Genomic DNA, 6,669 nt, shown 5'->3' on the forward strand with positions numbered 1-6,669 from the left:
TCTGAATCACCCCCCTTTTCCCAGGTTATAAATAAAAGTAAATAAACAAACATATTTACATCGCCGCGTGCGTAATCGCCCGAACTATTAATCACATTCCTGATCTCGCACGGTAAATGGCGTTAGCGCAAAAAAATCCCAAAGTGCAAAATTGCGCATTTTTGGTCACATCAAATCCATAAAAATTGTAATAAAAAGCGATCAAAAAGTCGTATATGCGCAATCGAAAGATCACATCATGGCGCAAAAAATGATACCTCACACAGCCCCATAGATCAAAGGATAAAAGCGCTATAAGCCTGGGAACGGAGCGGTTTTAAGTGACGTATATTTGTTGACAATGGTTTGAATTTTTTACAGGCCATACGATACAATATAAGTTATACATGTTACATATCGTTTTAATCGTAACGACTTGAGGAACATATATAACAAGTCAGTTTTACCCCAGGGCGAATGGCGTAAAAACACATTTCCCCCAAATAAACAAAATGCGTTTTTTTTTCAATTTCACCATACATTTATTTTTTTTCTGCATTCGCAGTGTACTTTATGCAAAAATTCAGCCTGTCATTGCAAAGTACAATTAGTGATGCAAAAAATAAGGGCTCATGTGGGTTTCTAGGTGGAAAAATGCAAGTGCTATGGCCTTTTAAACACAAGGAGGAAAAAACGAAAACGCAAAAATCTAAATTGGCTCTGTCCTTAAGGGGTTAAAGCAGAAAGATGCAATAATATGATTTTCACTGGAAATTAGATAGTATAAGCTTTTGTTTTTTAAATCTAATTTTCATATATTGAACTTCATTGAGCTTTGTTGCTTTAAAGTGGAGCTTCCTTTTATGTACTGGGTTAAAAAAAAACATATGGCAAGTACAAGATCTTTTGTGACTGAATAAAAATGCAATCCCATACAGTATGTTTGAAAAACAAAACACATTACTGCCTAATGTTTCCAAGATATTTCTCCACTATGGTTTTAAAGTTAAATAATACATAATAGTTTTCTAATAAAATAATAATTTTTTGTATATTTTTCACCCATTTTTTATTTTACTTAGGATTAAGTTTTAAATAATTTACTAGTTTGGTCATCTAATATTTGGGTGCAAGATGTTTTATAAAGGAGCAACAGTCTTCTGTCTTTTCCATAAAACTTTTAGAGACAGTACTATTTTTCTTAGGAAGACTTTACTCATCCAGATATACAATTTTATCTAAGCACAAACCAGCAATGACACATATAGTGCCAATGTGGATGTTAAATCAAGCATAGCCTTTTAAGAAAATATAGTATATGTAATAAATGGTGTAGAGAAGAGAAGTTGCAATAAATTAAAGTTGTGTGAAGGTGAAAATCAATGACTTAAATGTGTTCTTTATGATATTACAATAAAAGCTCACAGAAAGCATGATTAAAAAAAATGAGAAGCAGTATATATATGTTATTTAAAACTTTCCCATTGCAGTTAGGTACCTAGTCAAAGGACCAGTGAGTTCTATAAAATAACAATTTAAGAGTTCACAATATACAGTATGGTGCAGTGAGCGATAGTGTTGAGCGAGCATGCTTGGTCAAAGCCAATGCTTGACTGAGCACCTTGTGGTGGAAAAAGGTGGCCATACACCTTCAATTACTGATACTGTATATCTGTTGTTCTAATTTTTGTATATTTTATCCTTTAAAGAGATGTGTAAATTAAATTTACAAAAGTGATAACAAAACTGCAATAGGTTACTGCAAGATACATTAGACCTCCAGTGATATGCTGACACTATGCCGGTTAGAGCTCACACAATATTTAACACATTTATTTTCTGGCACTGGAAACCCCAATATTCATAATGGATGCCAAACTGAATTCCTTTAAGACTGGGAATGCTGGTGGGCCACGTTCCTGGAGTAGCCCCTAGGCAAGCATCTTTTTCATGGAGGTACACTGGAGTATGGGTTTGGCAAACTCCAATTCCCATGATTTCCTTACTTCACCATCTGGTTGTGAGAAGAGTATGAGCACAATGTATAATACACAATCCCTAACCAATAAACTAGAAACAAATCTAAAACTTATATTATATTTATTCAGGCATTAATAGAGATATCTTGGAGATATATTCTGCAATTCAGCTAGAAAAACATACGAGCTATACACTACAATGGGGTTCTAATGTGTCTTGCAGAAACCTATTGCATTTTTTCTTTCTAATTTTGGTATCCCTTAAAGGGATAAAATATACAAAAATTAGAATCAAAAGCTGCAGTAGGTTACTTGAAGTTATACCAGGCCCCTCCACTCTGCTGAGCAGAGGGCACCAGATGAAATGTTCGAGTCTCCAATCAATTTCAATAGAGTTTGTTACTCAAGTATTGAAACATGCCCGACTTGAGTAACAATTACATTTAGTGATTGCTCAACACTAATGAGCACAGAACTAAATGGTCCTTATATACCTATATCCTTTCAACTGTTAAACAGCGTGTTTATTCTAATACAGTTTATCTAATATATTTAATGTAGTATTAAAGAAAATATGGTAGAGAGAGCATGCCGTTCTTTGGCTCCCCCACAATAACTTCAGGTCCAGTGAATTAATCCTTTCCCTAAATGTAAGTGGTGTAAATTACCATCATACTATCATGCGTTGCATCATTTAATGGGCAAATCCCTGCAGCCAGGTAGCCAACATGCTTAGAAACCTACTGCTGCCACCTACTTATTTTGTATTATAGTCTACTGTTTTTTACATTACTACTACATTTTCATAACAATAGAGGGAGGTAGAAGTTTCATCTTTGCCTTTGTGTCTAAGGAGTACTTCTCTAGCACAAAAGACAGTATAGCATGTTATAAGCAGGGTACCTTGTTCCAGATTTTGTATTGGGGCCCAATAACTTAATGTTACCCCTCTAGGAGTTCTTCTGTCTGTCCAGTCTTAAAACTAGACTGGCTCCTGGAACGGCCTGAGTGGCTCCTAAAGGCTACAATAACTTTCTAAACCAACCAAATGACTTTCCATTTAGGTTTATTGGAAACAAGTCATTAAGGTCTACTTGGTGGGTTTCATATTGCTTATATTTAAAGAAAAGAAGTATGCATTTTCTAGAGTGAATGAGCAAGTCTCCTGGTACAAATTTTTCAGTTTTAAACCCTTCTTATCCTCTTTATTGTACATGTAGAGGTTAGAGAAAGTTTAGTTTCCCCTCTAAAGTGGATGTAGCCATTATGTCAGCAGGTAAATCTTTTGAAATGACAAGGGACTTGGCCTTTCTTATCCCCAATGATGTTCTTTATTTCACTGCAATCAATAAATGTCAATTGTTCTTGTAATTTCAGTTATAGTTCAGCTTAAAATGGTAACTACTGTGTAGTATGATGATGTATTGATGCCAAAAGAACAATATTTTATGAAAGTGTATTTGGTGAAATATAATGTGCTCAAGAATTCTGGAATACAACAGAATGTGAAAGTACTGTAACAGTAAACTATACGCTATAGTATGCTGGCACATCAAGTCATGGCACATTGCTTTTAAGATAAATATATCTAGTAATGTGTGTGCTTTTGTGACTGTCCATGATTTGCAAGGGCATGGGTTAATGATGGAAAAAACAACCTATTCACTTGCAGTTTGCCCAAGAAACTTCAATTTAAGAGTCACTTTTTGAAATACAGGTTCACCTGTGGGAGATAAAAAGTGACAGATTGTCATAAAAATCACCAGTTCTATAGGGGAATAGTTCTGTCTGAAAAATTAGAAATTTATATATATATATATATATATATATATATATATATATATATATATATATATATATATATATACATACATATAAAGATTTCTGGAGAGGCGTCTGTTTTACATTTCAATTCTTTTCAATCAAAGTACTGTCCACATGGACCAATCAAGTGCACAGAATGGGAAGTTGTCCGCTGGACCAGAAGAACAAACTCATAAACAAGAGTGAAATACCCTCATGTCAAGGAAAACAAGATATAATGATTTAAAAAGATTGCCTGTAAATTATTTTATTGATTCTCAAAGTTTTTTATATAAAAAAAGTCAAGTAAAGACCATAAGAATGTCTATATCCTAAAGTGGTTGTGTTATGAAGACACAATTGTTGGGGGCAGGGGCGTAGCTAGGATTCATGGGGCCCCATAGCAAAAAAAACTGTATGGGGACCCCCCTCCCCTACACACTATACAATGTATAATAGATATAGATATATGTATAGATTTTGCTACCTTTTTTTTAACCCCTCATGTACTGCAGTGTGTAAGTGACCCAGTGTTCTCTTACATGCTGCAACACAAAAAAGGGTTAATAAGCTAAAGACAATTAGCTCTCTCCTTCACTACTCCTGCACTGATAACCTCTGACCTCTGTTCTCTGAGCTCCTGCAGAGGTCAGGGGTTATCAGAGCAGTGAGGCAAAGAGCTAATTGTCTTTAGCTTATTAACCCTTTTTTGTGTTGCAGCATATAAGAGAACACTGGGTCACTTACACACTGCAATACATAAGGGGTTAAGCAAAAGAACACAGGAGGCTCTTATGTTCCCTGTGCATCGGGCCCCCTCCCCCAGGGGCCCCATAGCAACTGCCTTCCCTGCCTCTTTGGTAGCTACGCCACTTGTTGGGGGCCTAGCAATCAGACACCTATGTTAATCAGGTGTAGTGGTATAGCAAGCTGTGGCCACCGATTAAAATAAATAACTGACCATGCATTAAACAAACAATGCAAAGAGTTACAAAAGAAAAGGGATAAATAGAATACTATCTTAATGATGAACAGAAGTAGTATCCTGGCTGTGGAGTACATTAGAGAAACATGGGCAGCCCCTCCAAGCGTGATGTTCATCCCCGAAATACTGACACTGATCTCTGTGCAGGGATTTAAAGCACAAATATTCCCTCCAAAATTCTTGAGGTGATGTCATTGAGAGGAGGCTGGTTACATGGTAATGAGGGGCACTTTTTTTTTTTTTATGGATTTACCTTGTGGTGTAAAAATCCCACACCAACAATCAGTTTAGAGGATAGGGACCTTCTATAAATATGACATGACCATCAATGATCTGGGCATATCCCAAGCAACCATTTGATACCAAATATGAATGCATACGGCCAGAGCAGCTTCTGCCATGAGGTGAGATGAGTCTATTGTTTAGGGCGGCAGCTTTGTAGTCATTTGTAGGGGCGGCAGATTTTATGGAGAGGCCATAAACTATACTGTCTTCTACACACCACTTACTTCATTGACCCCATGACCTGCAAATGATAGTTGGACACAGACATAGAAAGCCGTAGAAGGAGGTCTGCAGTGCTCTTAACAAGCAAGTTTGCATATTTAATCTTAATCGAACGTAACAAAAATGGCAGGACCAACAACAGACAAGAAGCACAGCGTGATCACCAGGTATGGAGCTGCAGGGGGATATCAATAGGTTTGTTTGCATGAACCTGCTGATAGTTTCCCTTTAAAGTATTTGAATGGCCAAAATAAAAGAAGGAATGCACTTGGTGTTACAGAACCCTGCTGGGCTCATTGTACTAATTATGAAAGTTTACCCAGAGTTTCACTTTAATGACTGTAACTGTAAAATCTAGGGCCTTGTACATGGAGCCTGTATAATAATAATAATAAATAATAATAAATTTATTTGTATAGCGCCAACAGATTCCGCAGCGCTTTTTTTTCTATGCATACAGTACAGAGGTACATAATACGCAGTTTAAAATTGGAATGAATAATTACATAGTTAATAAAAATAACAAAAAATACAAAATACAGAGTATAGACGAGACCTGCTCGTTGGAGCTTACAGACTAATTTTCATAGACACCAGGCATAAGTGCTTTATTTGTCCATGGTCCAGCCATTGTACATAATTAGAATAAGAAAAGATTCAACCATGAAGGGACTCGAACCCTCAATCTTCTGATCCGAAGTCAGACGCCTTATCCATTAGGCCACACGGTCACTGTATAGAGGCAAATGGTTTTCTTCATGGCTCTGCACGTAAGCACTACCACCCTACAATACTGTATTATGAAGATATTTGTACCACATTAACATGGCATCGGATGTCTTATATGGAGCCATAATCTGTTCATTTGAATAAACCTTAGATTTATCAGGACAGCGGTGCCTTGAAAAATGTCAAATTGGAGGAAACTTGTTTCTGTGCCAAAGAATATCAATTTTTTCGCTGCTTCATCAGAGGAGGTCCCTCTGGAAAATAAAGCTTTACAAGCTATGCGGTCTATTAATAAAACTATGTATTATTAGTTCATCATTCATTTTGATAATTTATTTTGTTAGCTGTCTCCTGATGCTTGTTTTCCAACTTTTATTCAGATTATTTCCAATTTTACTATTATTACTCATTTACTAGTGCAGAAAACTTGTAGCCAGAATTTGTATTTGATGACTGCTCTCACATCACAGAGGTTTCATTATATGTCTTTAATGGCATCTTCAATTTCTAGATTTTAATTGCTTTTTAATTTACAGTCTTAACTCCCTTCAGTTGAACCTGGCACCTGACATTATTATGATGCATTTAGTGATACAATTTTACCAAAGCAAGACACCACAATATATAACAATGAATATAACAAATGTAAACTTCTGGAAGTGATTAAACCTGTGCACATTAAGGCTT

At 36.0% G+C, this 6,669-nt stretch overlaps 1 non-coding gene across 1 annotated transcript; it reads right to left on the reverse strand.

Moving 5' to 3' along the window:
• Positions 1 to 5,911: 5,911 nt before the first annotated feature.
• On the reverse strand, positions 5,912 to 5,984 carry TRNAR-UCG (transfer RNA arginine (anticodon UCG)). The gene has a single exon. It is a non-coding gene; the product is annotated as a tRNA-Arg (tRNA).
• Positions 5,985 to 6,669: the final 685 nt, after the last annotated feature.

The sequence above is a fragment of the Dendropsophus ebraccatus genome, chromosome 1, assembly GCF_027789765.1.
Source record: "Dendropsophus ebraccatus isolate aDenEbr1 chromosome 1, aDenEbr1.pat, whole genome shotgun sequence".
Classification (NCBI taxonomy): domain Eukaryota; kingdom Metazoa; phylum Chordata; class Amphibia; order Anura; family Hylidae; genus Dendropsophus; species Dendropsophus ebraccatus.